At 47.5% G+C, this 23639-nt stretch overlaps 1 protein-coding gene across 5 annotated transcripts in view; it reads left to right on the plus strand.

Annotated features, from left to right (window-relative positions):
• Positions 1-23639, plus strand: part of grip2b (glutamate receptor interacting protein 2b) — a 1006802-nt gene that overhangs the window by 518393 nt on the left and 464770 nt on the right. The gene's annotated exons all lie outside the window — the stretch shown is intronic.

Here is a 23639-nt window from a genome sequence, read left to right on the forward strand (position 1 = left end):
GGGGAGTACGCCGCGCTGCGTTCATGGGGAGTACGCCTCGCTGCGTTCATGGGGAGTACGCCGTGCTGCGTTCTCGGGGAGTACGCCGTGCTGCGTTCATGGGGAGTACGCCGTGCTGCGTTCATGGGGAGTATGCCGTGCTGCGTTCTCGGGGAGTACGCCATGCTGCGTTCATGGGGAGTACGCCTCGCTGCGTTCTCGGGGAGTACGCATCGCTGCGTTCATGGGGAGTACACCTCGCTGCGTTCATGGGGAATATGCCATGCTGCGTTCATGGGGAGTACGCCTCGCTGCGTTCTCGGGGAGTACGCCTCGCTGCGTTCTCGGGGAGTACGCCTCGCTGCGTTCATGGGGAGTATGCCGTGCTGCGTTCATGGGGAGTACGCCGTGCTGCGTTCATGGGGAGTACGCCTCGCTGCGTTCTCGGGGAGTACACTGTGCTGCGTTCTCGGGGAGTACACCGTGCTGCGTTCATGGGGAGTACGCCGTGCTGCGTTCATGGGGAGTACGCCGTGCTGCGTTCATGGGGAGTACGCCGTGCTGTGTTCTCGGGGAGTACGCCTCATTGCGTTCATGGGGAGTACGCCGTGCTGCGTTCATGGGGAGTACGCCGTGCTGCGTTCATGGGGAGTACGCCGTGCTGCGTTCATGGGGAGTACGCCGTGCTGCGTTCATGAGGAGTACGCCTCGCTGCGTTCTCGGGGAGTACGCCTCGCTGCGTTCATGGGGAGTACGCCGTGCTGCGTATCCCTTACATGCAGCCATTGGCAGAGGCCCGTCCCGCTATTCTCCGCCCCTGACCGCCCAGAGTCCCGACGGCGTGGACCACTCATGGGCCTACCGTTTGGGATACTCAGTCCGCCGCCACCATTGTTGGGGTGGGCCGATCGGAGGGCAGGGGCACCTCATATGATACCAGGGTACTTTTGAGCGGGGGGTCCGATTCGGGCACATGGCCGATCAGGGACTCTATTCGCACGGTCTAGCTCCGCCGTCTGAGTCGGCCATGGAGCACGGCGCGGCCGCTGGAGGCCGCCGCCATGCGCATGCGTGGACTCCAACCCGGAATTGCAGGGGGCCATACCTGCAGCTGGAGCTGCGAGCCTCGCGACATCTCCTTGCTAGTTCGCTGCAGGGCTGTGAAAATGTGGCCTTTTGACACCAGTTTTTTTTGGCCACAGATTTCACGACAGCATGGGGACATAGTCCCTGAAACAGAGAATCCACCCCATGTTTTTCAATGGTACTCAATTAGATAACTTCCAGCCATGTGAGGGCACCATTTGTTTGGGCAATATTGTGGTGCAGTACGTGTATATAACAAACATCGTTGACTCATTCTGGTGGGTACATGGGCCCACTACGTTTCACTGCTCAGCATTGCTACTGGGAGAGATTGTTGAGAATGTGCCTTTTCACCTTTCATCAATGGTGGTCACATGATGCAGGAGAATTGGGACAGTGGTGATGAGACGTGGGAGAGTGGGGAGGGAGTCACGAGGAGAAGGAATTGTCAGGGGAGCGAATTGTGTTGGGCGCAGTTTTATAGGGAGAGAGTTGCAAAGGCCAGGTAGCAAGGGAGACCATTGTGAGGGAGCAGAATTGTGAGGGAAGGAGGTCATGAGGGGAGGTGATTGTGAAGAAAGGTGGTTGTGAGATGAAAGAGTTAAGAGGGGAAGGAGGTTGAAGGAGAGGGGAGGATGTTGTGAGGGGCGTGGTTCCGAGGCATTGGGTGTTTGAGGGAAATGAATTGGGATGAGGGGATTCTTACTGAAAAAACACTTTTAATATAAATGTTATAACCTGCCAGATTATTATTGGCTGGGTACTAACGGCAATCCCACAATCCTTAGTGAGTATGAGCTCCCCCAATGAGAAGGGCAGAGAAATCATTAGCAGAGTCACCTGCGTAAATAGAGCTGGCCAGTGTGGAGCCAAATAGAGGAGAGAGCAGTGGTGGAGTACTGATGCTGTTGTATATATATAATATATATATATGTATATAATTGTAAATAAAACTATTTCTTTTTGATTCTCCAAACTCGTGCTGGATTCTTTGTGGCCCTCGCAAAAATAAACTTAATGTCAGTTGGTGGATCACAGCTGGAAATGCAGCAATAAAGGATTTTGTAAGGGGTAGGGATAGCGAGGGAGAGCTTAAATGTTGAAGAGACCTTAAATTACTGGGCAATGATGAAGGTTTATAGCATTCATTCTCCAGGGTAATTAGGGACATGCTTTGCTAGCGGCATGCACATCCCAAGAAACACATTTTAAAAAATCTTTCAATCTTTTTACTCTTTACTTCCAAACGCAGTTGATCTGAGTGTCTGTCCCTGCCTCCTGCCACCATTCCTTTCCAACGATATCAGCTCTGTTATTTATAAATACCATGGACACCTTGGATTCTCCGTGTCGCTGACAGGACTCAATTTCGTGCAATTTGCATTCCCTTTGGTGACACTATTTGGAAAGCGAGTCAGGACATGCAAATGGGCCAACACTCTGCCAACGCAAATTTGGAGCAATTCCGGTCCCAGCGGGCATTCTAATTGTTGGGGCCGGAGTTAGTGCTAAAGAGCCTGACAGCTGGAGCTGTTTTTAAGCGCTCCTTTCACAACACTCTTATTACAGTCATGAAGATGGCTCACAGAAGAGCAGCCTCCCAGGTCAGGAGATTGAGGTGGACCTACAGCTCCATGCCAGTGAGGAACATAGAACATAGAACAGTACAGCACAGAACAGGCCCTTCGGCCCTCAATGTTGAGCTGAGCCATGATCACCCCACTCAAACCCACGTATCCACCCTATACCCGTAACCCAACAACCCCCCCCATTAACCTTACTTTTATTAGGACACTACGGGCAATTTAGCATGGCCAATCCACCTAACCCGCAGATCTTTGGACTGTGGGAGGAAACCGGAGCACCCGGAGGAAACCCACGCACACACGGGGAGGACGTGCAGACTCCACACAGACAGTGACCCAGCCGGGAATTGAACCTGGGACCCTGGAGCTGTGAAGCATTTATGCTAACCACCATGCTACCCTGCTGCCCCTCTTCCCCAGGGTGGGAGCAGGCTCGGGCCTGGACAGCCTAGGGCAGCACGGTAGCACAAGTGATTAGCACTGTGGCTTCACAGCGACAGGGTCCCAGGTTCGCTTCCCTGCACGTTCTCCCCGTGTCTGCGTGGATTTCCTCCGGGTGCTCCCGTTTCCTCCCACAGTCCAAAGATGTGCAGGTTAGGGGGATTGGCCATGATAAATTACCCTTAGTGACAAAAGCAGAGGTTATTGGGTTACGGGAATAGGGTGGAAGAGAGGGCTTATGGGCTGAATGGCCTCCTTCTGCACTCTATGTTCTATGTTCCTAAGCACCACCTGGGAGGTTGTGGCAGAGGCAATCAGCGCTGCCAGCCTCCCCAGGAGGAGAGAGCTGGTGGTCCAGAGGGGTGGGGGTCAATGTTGAGGCCTCTGCTCTGAGAGAGGCAGAGAAGCAGGGAGGGTTCCAAAGGCCTCTGGTTGGGGTGAGCTCGGCTAATCTCCTTTTTCCTCTGCAGTGGGACAGCGCTTCTGAGGAGTGCCAACACCCGGTGGGCCCCTGATTGAGCTTGGCCACACCCATCCCCTTGATGAAACAGCTGGAGTATGAAGGTGTCCAGAGGGGCAGTCTGGGTGGGTTCCCAGATCACCAGAGGCTCTCTGAACATTCAAAGGACACAGGCAGCGCTCAGCAATGTGAACAGCCAGGGGTCTGGAAAGAGCACCAGAGGGGTTAATTTAAAACAGTGACTGCAGCAATGGCCGTCTGAGCCAGGCAACCCCGATCCTCAGGGGGACACCCAAGTCCACGCACTTGGCACCAAGTCCCTCCCCACTCCTGCCCCCCTCCCCCACCCGGGAAGCCCCCTACAGCAGGGGTTTTCACAGATTTGTCAGCCTCCCGTTTCCACATAGCAGCCATGGTGCCCAGGCCCAGCTTGTCAATACTTGCACTAATTTGCGCCCTCGAGACTGCCGCCTAAGAGGGGTGGAGAGTCACGGGAGAGTGGAGCATGAAGTGTCCAACCCGCTAATGTATTGAAATCCGAGCAAATGACAGTTTTGCATTTTCCAGTCGTGGTACAAATATCAAAATTGCCGCTCGTGAGGGACCAGAGCATGGTATCGGAATCAGCACCGGACACAAACCTTGACTTTTAAATTTCGTGCCATTCTCTGCCCGATCACGATTCGTGTTTTTGATGTCACAAATGGAGAATTCAGCACCTTATTGTTCCTCATTCACAAGGCACAGATTACGAGGACTTTAAACTTCAATGCACAAATTACCTTATTTGTACAAAGGCTAATGCCTATGTCTCCATTCCCTTTAACCTCTCTCTCTGTCTCTCAAAGTGAGGAGGACACTTGCCACAGAGTCCATGGCAGGAACCTGAACTTGAAGTCTTTTAACACGGGGAGGCTATTGTGTTGCAGCTATCACATGGTTCCAGCTGACCATAGGTGTTTTGGAAGGATTTAAGAGTTTAAAGATCGACTTGTTTGGTCATGTTATGAGTGCCCCACCTGTAGCATCAAGTCCTGGGGTGGAAATCGAAGATAGAACTTCAGGATTAGAGGTAGGAATGCTACCCATTACACACAAGGACTTTCTTCTGCCCACAGCTCCTGGTCCATTGCCCAGGTTCCCTCCCCACCCCACTGTTCAGCTCATCACCCCATTCCCAACAGTTTGTGCACCCTTAACAGTTCTCCAGTTCCCTTATATTTTTCAATTTTCCTCCATAGCTCCTACTCTTCCTGACAGTTCTTACCATTGTCACTCCCTGCCCTTCACCCCACCACTCTCCCCTCACCTCCTCCCCCTTGACACTCCACCCAAACCATTTCTCACTGAGATCGGCAAATCCCCAGTGCTCCCAGTCCCAAGACAGCCTTCCCTTGTGGTGTTGAGAATGAGGGAATGACCCCTCATCAGTATACTGACACACCTACTTGACTCTGGACTATGTACAACGATGAGACATCCAGTTGTATAAACAAACATTTAGCAAGAAGCAAGGACTTTGATTTACATTCATAACATTTTCTAATGAAAACACGATTCCAATTATCTAATTGCCCTAAATTAGTGCCCCTGGAGACACATTCTTCATTATTTAATGTGCAGTAGTATGCTCTCCCACACACCCTGAATAAAGCCAAAGGTGTTCCACTGCTTAATGCAATATAAATAGTACATGTGCAAGTATTTACTGTCCAGCATGTCATACATAATTAGATATTAATTTATTCCAGACACCTTCTTGCCATTGATTGTTTAATATGAAAATGTGTCATATTTAAAAAAAAGAAATAAACACAGCATTTTACTGTGTCCCTTCTCGTACAACTGAAAATAATTATTCTAACAGGAGCCACAATGTCTGCAGCCTCGCTACAATATATTAAACTGGCTGTACTAGCCAGCCCCTGGTACGATGGGCGGTGTTATATTTATAATACTGACATATTATTGTTCCTGTTACAGAGGAAAAGTTTTAAAGAAATCTACAAAGAGAAGCGGGAACAGTTGAATTTAGCACAGGGACTTGTAGAATAGAACATGAAAATAACAGACATCATCGCAAAATGAAAGCCACATCTCTGAATAACAAACCAAACACAAAGGGTCCTTCATAGAGCTCAGACGAGGTATCAAAGACAGAAAAGCGTTTTATGCCACTTAAGTGGATTCCTGGAATAGAAATGCGAGGAAGCAATGCTAATACTGCATAAAGGATTAATGAGACCACTGTTGGAACATCTAGTTGAGTTGACATCACTGCATAAAATATGTAAGCTGAGAAATCATTGTTGCTGACAGGAGCAGGGATGAATGCTCAACACGGGCTGATGATGTCCCTCTGTTGGATTGCCACAGGTTGTACTCTCATTAATGGCTAATTCCTTGCAAAAACAGAAGCTAGAGTAACATGACATTAAGTGTTGATCGCCTGGTGACGGCAGTAGTAATTTCGCGCGTGTCCAAAACTTGAAATGGGAAGGACAAATACTATTTCCGGCTTGCGGTCACTAAGCTATGAAGCAAGGCCTGGAACGTCAGTGGCAGGCTGGTGAAATTGGTAGTTTGGATTTAGTGGTAGCACCCTCACCTCTGGGTTATAAATTTGTGGATTCAAGCTCGAGGCCAGAGACACAAAGAGATAATTTATGCTGCCCTTTAGCTGAGGACTGCGGAAGCTAGCTTACTGCTGCTTGCACAGTTTGACTATGTTCTTTAGTTGGATGGATACAGTAGTGTTGAAGCTCGAAGTTGTCTCACCGTGACAGAGCCATCAATGTCCTGTAAAATGGTTGTGTCACCATTGCCAATGTCTTTGGAACCACATTGTTGAGATCAAATGGCAATTACTTCATTAAATGGCAATTGCATTGTTAACAGGTGACAGGTATTGGTCTACCTATGAATAGCTTTTCCCCGGTAGGTACCATGGGGGCCGAGATCTTTTACTAACCCCTTTTAAGACCAAGAAGCCAGCGGTAGGAAGAACATGGATTTTAATTAAGGTGACATAAAGTCTGCCATGGCAGTGACTATTGACAATCACAGTCATCACTGAGACAACCAACATACTGGTCCCTGCTCAGGTTGGCTTTTATGTTCAATTTAGTGAGCCCCCTACTTAGGAAGCTCATATTCCACGAGCCCCACGGGGCGATCAATTACACTTTCCCCGTGGGCCTCTTAGGGTTATTACACTCTTCTCTCTCCGCAGTCCAAAGGTTCTCCCTCTGCAACCATCTGAGGCGGCCTTCCGCGCCGCTTAGCACTTGACTGTGCTACCATAAGTGGTGGGCCTGGGTAAGGTGGCATGTAATGGTTGGTAAACCACCATTTTCTAGATGATCACTGGAGGGTTATTGCCAGGATTTCAGCCCCAGACATGGCATCGTCCGTCTGTGCGGCTGCCTCGGTGTCCATCTCTGAGCCAGACTCACCTTTGTCTTGATGGTCTGGGCATTGGGTCAGGGTGGGCCGCATGCCTTGGCCAAGTAGTGGTTCCTGGGTATGTGTAGGCATCGACGTCACTGGTTGGGGGTCCTCTCGTGAGGACTCTCGCTTCTTCAGATAGTCCACATGTTCATGCAGGGTCTCCCTTGGACCTTAAACCTGCATGAGACAAGCCCTGTTTACTTCAATATAATCCCTGGGAACGAGGGTAAAAATTTTGCCCTGGCATCCTGTCGACTTTTGATACTTTTGCTGCGAGGCTTGCTGCAGATCCACTTTCCTGCCCACAATTGCAAAAGCCAAGGTTCGGAGGTGTCAGCCCATCAGCAGCTCTGCTGGTGCCACCCCTGTTGTAAAATGTGGTTTGGTCCTGTAATTGAAAAGGAATCTCACCAATTGCATGTCCAAGGAGTACGTGGTCTGTTTCCGCATGCCTCTCTTAAATGTTTGGACTGCCCGTTTGGCAGTGTCTGGTGGTTACGGGGCAATTCGGATGTGTCTGATTCTGTTCATATGGGTGAATATGGAGAACGCCCCGCTCGTGAATGGGGTCCCGTTATCAGTGACCAGCAGTTTGGGAATCCAGCGGATGCTGAATGAACACCTTCATTTCTCGATGGTGGCCTTCGGTGTGGTGGAGGCCATTCTATACGCATCGAGCCACTTAGAATAGGCATCCACAAGGAATACAAACATGGGGCGGGATTCTCCGTTCTGCCAAATGGGATTTCCCTTTGTGGACAGCCCCAAGCTGTCGGGAAATCCCCCGGCGCATCGGAGAATCCCGACAGCAGATAATCCAGCCCATGAACTCCATAAAAGGCCCAGCAAAATCCGCATTCAGCCTGACCCTGGCCATTCCCAGGGGTGAAGGGAGGTCAAAGGTGGGAACTTCTGGTGCTCTTAACAGTGACCCCTGGCCACCAGACGTAACTTTGTGTCATCATCTTCATTTCCAAAGTACCTGGGTGACTGTTGTGTAAGTCCTGCGCGATAATTTCTGGCCTGGAAGTGGGATGATCATGCATGCTCCCTGAAAGACGATGCTGTCTTCGACACTCAATTCCTGCTGCTTTTGGACATAGGGCTGCAGGGCTGCTGAGGGATTCCCCTGTAATGCACCAGGCAGTAACATGTGTCAGAACTTTGCCAATTTGGGTGCAAGTTGCCTTTATATACCCTATACTATACGCTTTGGTGTATCACAGCCTTTTATTTTCTTTTTTTAAAATATAGATTTAGTGGGCCCAATTCATTTTTTCCAATTAAGGGGCAATTTAGTGTGGCCAATCCACCTAGCCTGCACATCTTTGGGGTTTTTTTTTCATAGAATTTACAGTGTAGAAGAAGGCCATTCGGCCCATCGAGTCTGCACCGGCTCTTGGAAAGAGCACCCTACCCAAGCCCATACCTCCACCCTATCCCCATAACCCAGCAACCCCACCTAACACTAAGGGCAATTTGGACCCTGAGGGCAATTTAGCATGGCCAATTCACCTAATCTGCACATCTTTGGACTGTGGGAGGAAACCGGAGCACCCGGAGGAAACCCACGCACACACGGGGAGAACTTGCAGACTCCACACAGACAGTGACCCAAGCCGGGATTCGAACCTGGGACCCTGGAGCTGTGAAGCATTTGTGCTAACCACTATGCTACCATGCTGCCTCATGCTACCGGGTTGCAGGGGCAAAACCCCGCAAACACGGGGAGAATGTGCAAACTCTACACGGACAATGACCCAGAGCCGGGATCGAACCTGCGGCCTCGGCGCCATGAAGCAACAGGGCTAACCCACTGTGCCATCGTGCTGCCCCCATGGTATGTCACACTTGTGTCTCTTCAGGCGGGCGCCTATCTGGGAGAGTAGTCTGAGGATCTCCTTTAGAGATTATCCATGTGCTCCTTTTTGGTGGCTCCCTTAATGAGAATGTCCTTTACCTACACCGCCACCTTAGGTAGCCCTAGGAGTATGCCTTCCATCACCCTTTGAAAGATTGGAAGGGCTGAAGTGACCCCGAAAGGGAGGTGAGTGTTTTCAAAAAGCCCCCTGTGGATGTTTATAGTCACATACGTCTGAGATGCGGTGTCCAGATATGCATGGCTCATATCAAGTTTGGTGAATGAATATCCTCCGGCCAGTTCTGCATACAAATGCTCCACATGAGGCATAGGGTAATGGTCCACGTGGGATGCCCTGTTCACAATTAGTTTGCAGTCCCTGCAGAGGTGGACAGACTCATCTGGCTTCTTCACCAGGACCACGAATGCGACTCACTCCACAAATCACACAGGGTGTATGATGCCCAAACTTTCCAGGCACCAAAACTCAACATCAACCTTGGCAGAAAGGCATAAGGAACAGGCCGTGCCCTGGGGTACCTGGGCTGAGCATTTGGGTCCACATAGATGTGTGTTTTGGCTCTCTTTACCTTGTCCAGGCCCTCCTGGAATACCGCTGGATAGTCATCCAGTGCTCATCTGGAAGATCTGCAACCAATCGAAGCTGAGGACTCGTAGCAAATCACATCCCAGCAAGTTAGGTCCCGGCGCCTGCACCATGACCAAAGGTATCCTGACAGTTTGTTGCTGGTGGGTTACTGGGGTCATGGTAGTTCCTATCGTGCTCAGTGCTTCACCAGTGAAAGTTGCCAATCTGGTCTTGGTATCTCGCAGGCTTGGTGGCTGGATTCCTGTGGAAGGTCTGCTGCCCCTCTGTCTATCTCCATCACTAGGGGGTAAACATTCACCTGCAGTGTGACCTGCATCAGCGGCGCCTGTGGGGCTGTGATGCAGTTCATTTGCATCAGGTTGTCCTCCTCGGATGGGGCCAGATGTAAGGCTCTGGCTTGGAGAGATCTCACCATCTGTTCAGGACGGTGGGCTCACTGCCGAATCTGGCGACCTTGATTACATGTGTTTCATGCTCACATGCCTAGCTACATTGCCGGAATTACTCCTTGTCCTCGAGGGAGGTTTCCTGCTGGCCTGTGGCAGCTCCAGAATATTGCAGTGTTGTATCTTTGGAGGTGACCTGGCCATTCGGGCACTACGCTGGTATGCCAGTTGAGTCAAGTATGGAGGTCGAACACCTCTACAGACACTGTAGTCCATGGAACCTTGGAGTTCTGCACCCCTTTCTCCACATTTCTACGGGACAGCGCTAGCTCAATGGCGCTTTTTAAATCTAATGTAGGCTCTGCCGAAAGCTTCGTCCGTGTGGCTGTGTTGTTGATCCCGCACACTAGCCGATCCCTCAGCATCTCAGATAGAGGTGGCCCGAACTCGTAATGTTCAGTCAGCCGCCGGAGCCGGGGTAAGAAATCATCCGGAATTGATGCATCTGTGTTGAACTGTTATCGTTGCATGATAACTGATGGTTTGGGGTCATAATGGTTCGACACAACTGCAACTAATTCATCAAACTATTTTGAATCCAAAGCAGCCGGGTACATTGCTTGAGGGCCCCCACAAGCTGTCAGGAGGATTACCTTTTGTCAATCCTCTCCCAAGTTGCCATTGGCCTGGAAAAAATACCTCTGCTCTGTTTCCTGAGCCCAAACTTCCAGGCCTGCGTCAAAGGTCTCGAAAAGCAGCATTTTTCAAAGCTAGTGCTGCACATGCTGCTGCCCAGCAATCTTCCGGTGCGACTGGGGTTGACTGCAGTGTTGTATCTGAAGTAGAGAATAGATTTTCCTTTTTCATCATCACCAGCTTTATCGCCATGACGTCTAGAATTTAATTAAGTTAACATGAAGTCTGCCTATTGCAGTGAACTATTTACACTACACAGTCCCATTGGGACAACCAAATTGCTGGTCCCCATTCAGGCCGGCCTTTCTACTGGATCTTACGAACCCCAGCTGGATGGGTCTTCCTCTCCTCCTCCCCCCCCCCCCCCCCCCCCCCCCCAGCAGGGAAACTCTTATTCTACTAGCCACAAGGGAGATCAATTATGTTTTCCCCATGGGCCTCCCAGGGGTTATTACACTCCTTTAATTACATTTTGGTTTGATTGTTTGTTTCCTTTGTGATGCATTTTTGTTGGATTCAAGATCCCTTTATGGAGTTGCTCTTTTTGACTTGTCCCTCAGTTTGATTTAGTTTAATTGGTTATATGCAAAATAGTACAAAAGGCTTTTGTCCGTGGTGACTGGTGTGTTTTAATGACCCCGATAAGGGCAGCAAGGTTGCACAGTGGTCAGCACTGTTACTTCACAGCTCCAGGGTCCCAGGTTCGATTCCCAGCTTGGGTCACTGTCTGTGTGGAGTCTGCATGTTCTCCCCGTGTGTGCGTGGGTTTCTCCGGATGCTCCGGTTTCCTCCCACAAGACCCAAAAGACGTGCTGCTAGGTAATTTGGAGATTCTGAATTCTCCCTGCGTCACTCGGGACTTTTCACAGTAACTTCATTGCAGCGTTGATGTAAGCCAACTTGTGACAATAAAGATTATTATTATTCTCATCACATTTTACTTTAATATTTGTAAGTCTCCATTTGATTTTATCTTTTGTTGCAGTTTCTCTGAAAGGGCATCCCCTTTAATTTTGTTGATTTGATCTTTTGTTAATTTGTCCCCCTTATTGATTTATTTAAGTACTATAAATGGGGACTGGGGACAGCTGGAACACAGCTGGGTTAATTTGATTTAGTTTACTTGGTTTCAACACAAATACTGTGCGAGGAGGAACTGGCAGAGTCTGTGACTTAACTGTTTTTGGCAGAACCTGTTTTCAGGCATAGACTAGCTTCAGACACATTCTTCCTTAGCATACAGTTATTGGAAATAACAAGCATCCCTGTGCCCCTGAGTGACACCAACGGTTCATCTTCTCAAGTTGGTGGTCTTTCTGAACTTGAAGAGCTGGCTAAGGGTTGAGAAAGTCTAAATAGCATCAGTGTAAACCACCCCCCGCCTCGCCTCGCCTTTCTTAGATTCTTAACTTCCTGGCTCCGGTTTGTGCAGGTTGGAGCAACATGAGCAGGCACATCCGAGAAAAATCTCCTCCAGTAATACCACAAAACGCAAAGGATGTGTGGAAAATTCTATGTCAGGTGACCCAAACCGGCCTCGGAAATAACATTGACCACACGTACATTAACTGTTAATCCCAATATCTTCAACGTGGTTCGATCTCGGCTTTGAAAGTGTGCAGAGATAATGCACCTATCGTCTAACATTTCAGAAGCTCACATTCATGGAGGGTAAAGGAAAACTTCCTAACATCTTCCCTGTTTGTAGTTTTGCGTTGTTTAAACCCATATCCCCCTGCACTTGAAATCTGAAACTGAAATAATCTAAAACTAAGCACTCAATCCAGCCCAGTCTAAGTCTACACTGTCAACTTCTCTGAATAACAAACTGAAGTAACTGGACAAATTAGTTAAGAAGGAGGAATGCGAAATGTTGGATGGGATAAACACAGTGATAAAAGAAACGTTAAGGTGTTTAGCATCCGGTAACATGGATAGATCCCGAGGTGCAGATGAAATGTATCCCAGTCAGCCACAGAAAGTAATGGAATAGCAGAAGTTCTGACCATCCTCTCTGGCTGCACGCATTATGTTGAAGGTTTAGAGGACAACTAACATTGTACCGTTGTACCATTGAACTCAGGTTGTGGGAGAAGATCTGGTTAGGGACCACTAACGTTTCATTTAAAATAGACAAAGGGTGAGATTCAAATCGCTTTACTAAGTAATTAAAGCCACAAAAATAAACTTTACTACACAAGTTCTGCTCCAAAGGGGCACCCATACCTCTGCAGCCCACACCTTGAGTCACCAACATCAGCTGCCCTCAGATCTTCAGGCTCCTCTCAAGTCCACTTCACTTAAAGTCTGCTCCCCACAGCTCTTTCTTTAACTTGGAGCCATTCTGCTCCCTTCTTTTAATCCGTTCCTGCCCCCTGCCTTTTGCCGCTGCCTCTGAGACACTTCTAGCAACCCCCTTCCTTTTCCCTTACCTTTGGGACATTTCCAAGGACCTCTTCCTTCCCTCCTCCCTGGTCACTTGCCTTCGGGATACTTGCTTACTGTGGCGCTCCACACCCGGTCATCGGACCCAGGTTTTGCACCTTTTTTTCTGTGTGCAGACACGCAGGGCCAGTCCTGGGTCTGAATAACATTTAAAAAGTAGCACTGTGCATGTGCGGCCAATTCCCAGCAGGTGCACATAAGGGAGGCCCAAGGTTCATTGGGAATCAGAGTTCCTGACCTCCAAACTTCAGACAAAGGTAAGTTTGTGTTTCTGAACAATATATATCATCCTTTTGAAAGGCACAAATTAATCAAGGATACTGTGTGTTAAGGGAAATTTGTGTCTGATGAGAGCGATTGAATATTTTGGTGAGGTAACAAGGAGGGCCGATGAGGGGAGCACATTTAGTACAGTCGGCATGGATTTCAGCAAGGATTTTAACAATGTCCCATCTGGCAAACTGGTCAGTAAATTAAAAACTCCTGGAATCCAAGGGAAAGTGGAGACTTGGATCCAAAGTTGGCTCAGTAACAGGAAGCAAAGGATGATGATGGACAGGTGTTTTAGTGACTGGATGGTTGTTTCCAGTGGGGTCCCATGGGGCTCAGTACTCAATCCTTTGCTGTTCGTGGTATATCAATCATTCAGATGTAATGGGGATGATTAAAAAGTTTGCAGATTACCTGAAAATTAGGCATGCAGCTAAAAGCGATGAAGAAAGCTAATGTAGACTGCAGAAAGATGTTTATGGACTGGTCAGGTGGGCAGCGAAATTGGCAAACACAATTCAGTCTGGAAATATGTGAGGGCAACCAAGTAAAGGGAATAAATATATAAATGGTAAGATACTGAGAATGCAGAGGAAAAGAGGGCCCATGGAGTGCATGGTCACATAATCATGAAGGACGGGTAGATAAGGGGGTCAAGAAGGCATTGGTATACATAGAAACATAGAACAGTACAGCACAGAACAGGCCCTCCGGCCCTCGATGTTGTGCCGAGCAATGATCACCCTACTCAAGCCCACATATCCACCCAAGACGAGTAACCCAACAACTCCCATTAACCTTATTTTTCTGGACACTAAGGGCAATTTAGCCTGGCCAATCCACCTAACCCGCACATCTTTGGACTGTGGGAGGAAACCGGAGCACCCGGAGGAAACCCATGCACACACGGGGAGGACGTGCAGACTCCACACAGACAGTGACCCAGCCGGGAATCGAACCTGGGACCCTGGAGCTGTGAAGCATTTATGCTAACCACCATGCTACCGTGCTGCCCCTGTTTCCTGTATACTTTCCTGTTTTGGTCAAAGTCTAGAGTATAACAGCAGGGATGTTATGTCAGAATGATATAAAGCACTAGTATACAGTTCTGGTCACCATATTATAGGAAGAATATGATTGCACTCGAGAGAATATTTATGAGGATGTTGCCTGGATTGGGTAATTCTAGCTATGGGGAAAGATTGGATAGGCTGAGGTTGTTCACTTTGGAACAAACGTGCTGAGGGATATTTAATTGAAGAATATAAAATTATTAGGGGTTTAGAGAGAGTGGACAGAAAGGATCTATTCCCTGAGTAGAGAGATCAATAGCCAGGCAACAAAGATTTAAAATCTTGACAGTAGAATTATAGAAGGGGTTTAGGTGTCTTCACCAGAAGGTGGTGGGGGTGTGGAACCCATTGACTGAAAGAGTGGCACAGGCAAAAACACTTATCACATTTAAAAATACATGAATACGCACTTGATGTTCCCTAATCTACATGGTTATGGGCCAAGAATTGGAAAGTGGGATCGCTAATGATGGACCCAATGAAATTCTCTATCCTCCAATATTTCCAGGTTGCTATTTTTAATTGCTATTTGAAATTGGAACCATTTCCCGTAGGCCAGTCAATGCGCCAAGCATCTCAACACCTAAGCTCGTCTCAGAATGCCTCACAGCCAACCAAATACTTATGAAAGGTAGTCAATGTCCCAGTTCAAGAAATGAGGCAGTCAAGGTGCACACAGCCAAAAACAGCAATGTGATAAATCACCAGATAATCTTTTTTAGGGATGATGATTTGCGAGATCTATATTGGCTGGGTCACCAACTCGGTTTACCACCCCCCCCCTCCCCCACACAAACACACTACTTCTGACTGTGCAGCACTTCCTCAGTATTAGCGCTGAAGAACTAGCCACAATTATGTGGTCAAGTCTCTGGAATGAACTCATAACCACCTCTCAATCCGACACAAAAGTGTTACCCACTCAGCCATTGGCGAGTTTTCAGTGACAAGTCGCAGTCATTTACCCCGCTATGGGCTTGGTACCAAATGACTCTGGCCACTGTATATCTCGCAGGCCTAAAACAAACTTCCTCACTTCAAAAACACAAATTAAACTCAGTCCGGAAATCCCATTTTGCCTCAAAGGTTTCAATGAATAGTTTTTACCAAATCTTTCTATGATTTTGAATGGTTTTATTTTCCCAAGTAGCGGCATCTTTAATTAAATCTGTACCTTTTTCCTTCAGACTTTGAGTGATTACTCTGCTCCCCCTCTAACTCTGTTCTGCGGGCTTTCAACGACTGATCCGGTTTGTCCTCATCGCCAGTGTAATCATTCCAGGCGACTCGGTGTGGCAAGCAACGTTCTGGGATCACATTTGAGGAACGGTGGCACAGTTATTGGCACAGCTGCCTCACAGCGCCAGGGTCCCAGGTTCAATTCCAGCCTTGGCTGAATGTGTAAGGTTTGCACAATCTCCCCGTGTCTGCGTGGGTTTCCTCCGGATGCTCTGGTTTCCTCCCACAGTCCAAAGATGAGCATGTTAGGTGGATTGGCCATGCTAAATTGCCCCTTAAAGTCCAAAGATGTGCAGATTAGGGCGGGGGACTGGACCAAGGAAGGATGCTCTTTTGGAGGGTCGGTGCAAACTCGATGGGCTGAATGGCCTCCTTCTGCACTGTAGATTCTATGAGTCTATGTGCACTAAGCAGTTTAACAGCACAACTATACTAGCCCACTCCAACAATGCCCTGGCTCCAACTGCCACCCTCAGCCCAGTGTTCACGCGCTCGCTTACCAACAATTCTGACCTGGCCACATGGCCTGCAAAGGCTCGCCTATCAAAGGGGCCTCACCATCACAGATTTGCTATTTAGTTGCCATCTGTTGTCATGGTAATTATTTCTAGATGTTCAGCATTAATTGTACAAAATGTGGAAAAATACTGATGAATAGCTTCAGAACTGCTGTCAACTATAAAGAGCAAGGAGCATTAGCCCTGAATAGAAACCAATAGAAAGGATCATTGATCGGGACAAAAGAATGACTTAAATTCCTTTCAATTGCGATGAAGTTAAGAGATTCCCTGCTGTTCTGGGATCTCATTTGCAAATCCATTTCTTCTTCTTTGAAAACTAAAATTCAATGACCTCACTTGTGAAAAATGGAAAGAGTTAGTTAAAGGGGTGTGCAGTAGGTCATGGTCTTGTCTTGATGTGGGCTACTTAAGATTGCATTGGGTTTATTACCATTGGGTTTATTGTAATCTTTGAAGGGCAAACTGAGCTCTGGTGGTGCAATGCTTATTAGAAGGGATAGTTTCTCAGTTAATCATTTCCGTGGAAATGTTGGTTTTTGGTGCACTTTCCAAAATTTTGAAGTATATTCTGATTTCGAGCCATCAAATTCATAGAATACCTACAGTGCAAAAGGAAGCCATTCAGCCCATCGAGTTTGCACCAACCCTTCGAAAGACCACCCTACCTAGGCCTAATCCTCCACCCTATTCCTGAAACTCCAACCAAAGGGGCAATTTCACATGGCCAATCCACCTAACCTGCACATCTTTGGACTGTGGGAGGAAACCGGAGCACCCAGAGGAAACCCACGCAGACACAGGGAGAATGTGCAAACTCCGCATAGTCACCCGAGGTCAATCAAACCCAGGTCCCTGACGCTGGGGGACTGCAGTGCAAAGCACTGGCCACCGTGCCGCCTTGTTGTCTGTAAAGACTTTTTAAAAATAAGACTTATTGACAAGAGAGTAGATATTAATAGTAGCAAGACTTGGCTCAACATCATGGTAAGATACTCTGGTGCCAATTTTACATCTTCAGATATTTTCAAGTGGCATCAGGAAGAGTTGATGGATTGGCAAATTTTAACATAATTAAATTGGAAGCATCCAGCTCATGACCTGATGATAAACAAAGCTGTCTCACGGCTAGTGGGCATTTATCATTTTGTTTTATGTCCTATGACTCAGTTTGTAATCACAGGTACACAAAAAGTAGGAGCAAGGATAGACCCCACGGCCTGTCAAACCTGGTTCACCATTCAACACAATCATGGCTGATATGGGTTTCATCTCTACTTTCCCCTCTGCTCCCCATATCCCTTAATTCCCATATAGTCCAAAAATCTGCCTCTCCCAACCTTAAATGTATTCAACCGATTAAAGATCTACAACTATCTGGGGGAGAGAATTTCAAAGATTCACAACCCTTCGAGTGAAGAAATTTCTGCACATCTCATCTCATCCAAAATGATCGGCCCCTTATTCTGAGAGTGTGCCCCCCATGTTTGAGATTCGCCAGCCAGTGGAAAGAGCCAATTAGGGGAGATGACATCCTAAAATGATTATGAGTAATGGGGGGCTGGATTCTCCGCTTCCCGATGCCGAAACCGCATTCGGCGATGGGGCGGAGAATCCGTTTGGGCGCCGAAAGCGGGAGCGCCGCCGGTTTTTAAATTCTCCACCCACCCCCCCCCCGAAAATCGGCATACTCGTGGAGTACGCCGCGCCGAGTTTCCACAGCCTCTGGTCATTGCCTGAGGCCCACCCGTGATGCTCCTGCCGAATTCCCGACGGCGTGGGACTCGTGTGGTCTCACCATCCGGGATCCTCGATTGGTGGCTGCGGACTCAGACCGGGGCCGCCACAGTCGGGGAAGGGCCGATCGGCGGGCAGGGGGGGGTCTTTATTCGGGTTGGGGGCAATGTGGGCGGGCAGTCCGGGGCGCTTGAGTAGCCGATGCGGGGCACTACTTTGCCGGCCTGAGTTCGCCATGGAGCACGGTGCAGCCACTGCAAGCTGCCGCCGTGCGCATGCGTGGAATCTGACCCAGAAGTTCTGGCGGCCGTATCGATGCTAGAGCTGTGAGATCTATGACGCTGCCTGCTGGCCCCCAGCAAAAGGGGGAATCTCTGGCCTTTTGATACCTTTTTCCTGGCGTAAAAGATGACAATTTTCACGACGCCGTGGGGGCTTAGTCCCAAAGCGGGAGAATCCAGCCCAGGGATTTACAAGTCTCCAACAAAAACCTGTGAGAGATTTTCAGCTTCAGTGTTGATGATAATGATTGGCTTAGGTTTGACATTACAAGAATTGGAGAAGATATAAACAGTGCCCAATTTCAAGAGGATCATCTTTATTTGTTTGGGAGATTTTGTCAGCGAGGACCTCCAAATGGACTAGGCCATTCAGCCCATCAGGCCTGCTCAGCCATTAGATCAGGGCTGATCATGTAACTCATCATCGCTTTCCCTCACTATTTCCATATGCCTGAATGTCTATTCATCTCCATAATTATATCAATTACTGTCTTGAACATGGTTAACGATTGAACTTCCACAGCCCTCTGGGTAGAGAAACACACAGATTGCCCACCCTCTGAATGAATAAATTCCTCTTCATCTCAGTTTTGAACTATTTGGATGTCACTCATTCCATTTCAGCCTCCTGTCTTTGAGCTTGCAGCGTAACTCCTCTCTGAACAGGCTATCCACAGAACACAGATAAACTATGGTGACTCCAGGCCGCCATTTGAGTTCCGAAATTCAGAGCTCAAGTTTCTGCCACTGATGACAATTTCTGCACATGTGGCCATCTGGGTCAGGGTTTTTCAAAGTGCAGGTGGTAACCTTTGGGTGGGCTGTGGCATGTGTCAAGAGGATCGCAGAACGATCAGACGCGCGTTTCCACTGTGGTCCCGATCAGCGGAGTAGCACCCAACGATCACTACCTGCTTTTACATCGGGAATTGCAGCTGCTGCTGCATTTTAAATTAAAATAAATGAGACTGTGTGCAGTCTTACGGCCAGAAGGGGCAGCAGAGAGCAGGTCACATATCCTGCGCATACACTTAACGTCAAGCGCCTTCCACGTGCTTTTGGTGCCAAATCACAAAGTGATTTTGCTTCCATTTATCGGCTTCTGGCAAGAGGACTGTGAGGATGAATCATTTTCTTAAAAGTAAGAGAAGGCCAGGGACTCAAATAGGCAGTGTACCTATTTTACAGGATCTCACAACAGAATTTTCTGGAGAGAGCTACTCAGAAGAGTCCAAGGCAGGACAGAGCAGTACTATTTTTGTGCAGAGCTTCAGGAAGAAACTTAACTTGGGAACAAGGCAATATAAAAATGATTTCTTGAGGTATGGCTTTGTCAATTGTGCCAGTGCAAATATGGATGCAAAGCCCATGTATGTTATGTGCAGGGAAGTAATAGCAAATGAGAGAAGTTTCAGATTTTGAAAGAGAAGTGGTGGGTGAAAAATTCCATTTGTGGTTGAAACCCCAGAGTCAGTTATTAATTTAAAGCTGACTCCAGATTAAAAGACTATGCTGCTGACCTATGATATTACACTAAAAGCATGCCAAAAACCCAAATGGCCGACTTCTGCTCTTACGTCTTACGGTCTTATAGAAGCTTATTATCTAAATGATCAGTGGTTGCAGAGCTCTGATATTCAGGGGGGTCTGGGTGCATGAATCACACAAGGCTAGTATACAGGTACAGCAAGTAATTAAGAAAGCTAATAGAATGTGAGAGTCATAGAGTTTTACAGCTACAGAAAGAGGCCCTTTGGCCCATCATGCTCACATCAGCCATCAAACACCTATCTATTTTAATCCTATTTTCCAGCATTTGGTCTGTAGACTTTGTATGTTGTTACATTTCAAGTGTTCATCTAAATGCTTGTTAAATGTTGTGAGGGTTCCCACCTCTATCAGCCTTTCAGCCAGTGAATTCCAGATTCCCACTATCCCCTGGGTGAAAACTAATCCCCTCTGCACTTCCTGACCTTTATCTTATATATATTTGCTCTGGTTATTGACCCCACAACTAAAGGGAAAAGTGCCTTCATATTCACCCTACCTTTGATCTCATAATTTTATCCACCTCAATCAGGACCCCCCCCAGCCTCTCTGCTTAAGGTAAACAACTCCAGCCTACCTAACCAGCCTCTCTGCTGAAATGCTCCAGCCCAGGCAACATCCTGGTGAATCTCCTCTGCACCCTCTCTCGTGCAATCACATCCTTCCGATAGTGTGGCGACCAGAACTGCACACAGCACTCAAGCTGTGGCCTAACCTGTGTTTTATACAGCTCCATCATAACCGCACTGCTCTTATATTCTGTGCCTCATCTAATAAAGGCAAGTATCCCATATGCCTTCTTAGCCACAGGTCTACCTGTCCTGGGGCATTCAAGGATCTTTGGACGTGCACACCAAGGTTCCTCTCTGATCCTCTGTACTTCCTTGAGTCCTACCATTCATTGTGTATTCATTTGCCTTGTCAGTCCTCCCAAAATGCATCACCTCACACTTTTCAGGGTTAAATTCCATTTGCCACAGTTCTGCCCATCTAATCACCCTGTCTGTATTGTTTTGTAACCTAAGGCTTTCCTCCTCACTACTTACCACACCACCAATTTTTGTGTAATCTGCAAAATTACTGACCATACCTCCCACATTTATGTCTCGATCATTAATGTACACGACAAACAACCCTGCGGTGCACCATTGACACAGGTTTCCAGTCACAAAAACAGCCTTCGACCATCACTCTCTGCCTCCTGCCACAAAGCCAATTTTGGATCCAATTTGCCAAATTGCCCTGGATCCCATGGGTTCTTATCTTCTTGCTCAATCTCCCATGCGAGATCTTATCAAAAGCCTTACTGAAGTCCATGTAGACGGCCCTCATCCACACGCCGAGTCACCTCCTCAAAAAATTTAATCAAATTTGTTGGACATGATCTCATCCTAACAAGCTAACGATCCTTGATTAATCCTTGCTTCTCCAAGTGGGGATTGTGGGGGAATAGATTACAAAAGTAAGGATGTTATGCTTCAGTTGTCCATTAATGAGACCACATCTGGAGTGCCGTGTATAATATTAGTATCCTTATTTAAAGAAAGATGCAAATGCTTTAGAAGCAGTTCAGTGGTTTACTAGACTAATACCAGGAAAAAGTGTGCTGTCTTATGAGGAAAGGCTGGAGAGGTTAGGTTTGTATCCACTCGAGTTTAGAAGAGTCAGAGATGACTTGATCAAAACCTTTAAGATCTTGTGGAGTATTGACAGGGTGGATAGGGAGAGGATGTTTTCTCTTGTCGGAGAATTTAGAACTTGGGGTCACTGTTTAAAAATGAAGGGTTGCTCATTTAAGACTGAGATGAGAATTTCTTTCTTCCAGAGGCTGCTGAGTGTCTGCACCTCTCTTCCTGAAAGGCAGTGGAAGCAGAATCTTTGAATATTTTTAAGGCTGAGCAAGATAGACTCTGGATTAACAAGGGGGTGAAATATTACCGGGGGTAGGCAGGAATATGGAGCTGAGGGAGCAGTCAGATCAGCCATGAATTTATTGAATCGAGGCTCGAGTGGGGGACTGGCCTAATTCTGCTCCGAATTGATACTTTTGTATAAAAGTTATTTCATCAACCCACAAAAAGTCAGACATGGTTTGAATCCAGTTGGGTTCCCATAGTAACACCTTTTATTTGGAAGAAGTGAGTGGCATAGTGGTGAGCACTGCTGCCTCACAGCTCCAGGGTCCCAGATTCAAATCCGGCCTCGGTTGACTGTGCGGAGTCTGCACTTTCTCCCCAAAGCTTGTCCATCACAAATGGGGCACAAATCAGGACTGTGATGGAACACTCCCCACTTGCCTGGGTGAGTGCAGCTCCAGCAATACTCAAGAGGCTCAACATCATCCAGGACAAAGCAACCCGTTTAATTGGCCCCTCTTCCACAAACATTAATTCCTTCCACCACCGAGGCACAGTAGCAGCCCTGTGTACCAAATATAAGATGCGCTGCAGGAACTCGCCAAGGTTCCTTAGGCAGAACCTTCCAAACCTATGACCGCTACCACCCAGAAGGGCAAGGAGAGCAGACGCATGGGAATGCCATCCCCTGGAAGTTCCCCTCCAAGTTACTCACCATCCTGACGTGGAAATATATCGCTGTTCCCTCACTGTCACTGGGTCAAAAACCTGGAACTCTCACACCCTAACAGCATTGTGAATGTACCAGCACCACAGAGATTGCAGCGGTTCAAGAAGGCAGCTCACCACTACCTTCTGAAGGGCAATTAGGGATGGGCAACAAATGCTGGTCCAGCCAGCGAAGCCCACATCCCGTAAAAATGAAGTTTAAAAAAAGTTATCGGACAAGGCATATTCAGCAAGCTTTGCAATTGGTCAAGCGTTAAAGTGCCTGGGGAGACTTTCCAATGAATGCAAGACCAAAGGTAGCACATGAATGGAGTATGTTTGCCTTCCACTACCAGAACAGGCCTGTCAGCTGCATTATGGAATATGATGGGAAGCTGGGCAATGGAATCTGACAGACAGCTCAAGGCCACTACAGTTGACGGACCAGACAACATGATCAACGAGAGCAAGTCTGAACAATTATTTCAGCTGATTTGTTTTCAGCCTTCATTTGGTCAATAGGTGTATTTTAAACACAATTAAAGATTCTTAGCTTACAAGCTCTAAATTCACTCCTGGTATGTAGAGAAATAATATTATTGATAAATGCCTTTTAAACATTGTTTTCCCACCAATTATGGAATGTTGATGGGGATATGGAAATATTAAGCAGTCATAAGGTTAGAAGCGAAGTAAATCTCACTTCACAATGCTCTGTCAAGCTCTGTGCATATTTGTTAAGAGATTAAAGATTCCTTTACTGCTAACCCACCAGGGTATTTTGATGTCTGACTGGATGTGTGTCGTATTATTCAGCGACACCACAAAGTCACTGGCAACACTTAAAATTGTTGCGTGTTGTGTTATTTTAATGAAAACATTAAACCAATTATGTTACGAGGGTTAACAACTCTATTAACATAACAGATGAGGGACACCCTCTGAATGTGTTCAACGTTCATTAGCTAGTATTGTGGTAATTTCTGAGTTTATACATTTTTATATTTGTCACTGGGATGTGGCCATCACTGGCTCGCCCAGTGTTTATTGCCCTTCAGAAGGTGGTAGTGAGCTGGCTTCTTGAACTGCTGCAGTCCACGTGGTGTAGATACACCCATGGTGCTGTTAGTGAGGGTGTTCCAGGATTTTGACCTGCAGCAGTGAAGAACTTGGAATGGAACATCCAGATGGCAGTGTTCCCATGCTGCTGCCGTCCATCTGGATGGTAGTGGTGCTGGTTTTGAAGGTGCTATTTAAGGAGCCTGGGTGAGTTGCTGCAGTGTGTCGTGTAGACGAGATACACGGTTGCCACTGTGTGTTGGTGGGGAGTGGGTATTGAAGGTGATGAATGAGTGCTGAGCAAGTGGGCTGCTTTGTTCTGGATTGTATTGAGCTTCTTGAGTGTTGTA

Source organism: Scyliorhinus canicula, chromosome 11 (genome assembly GCF_902713615.1).
Source record: "Scyliorhinus canicula chromosome 11, sScyCan1.1, whole genome shotgun sequence".
NCBI lineage: Eukaryota > Metazoa > Chordata > Chondrichthyes > Carcharhiniformes > Scyliorhinidae > Scyliorhinus > Scyliorhinus canicula.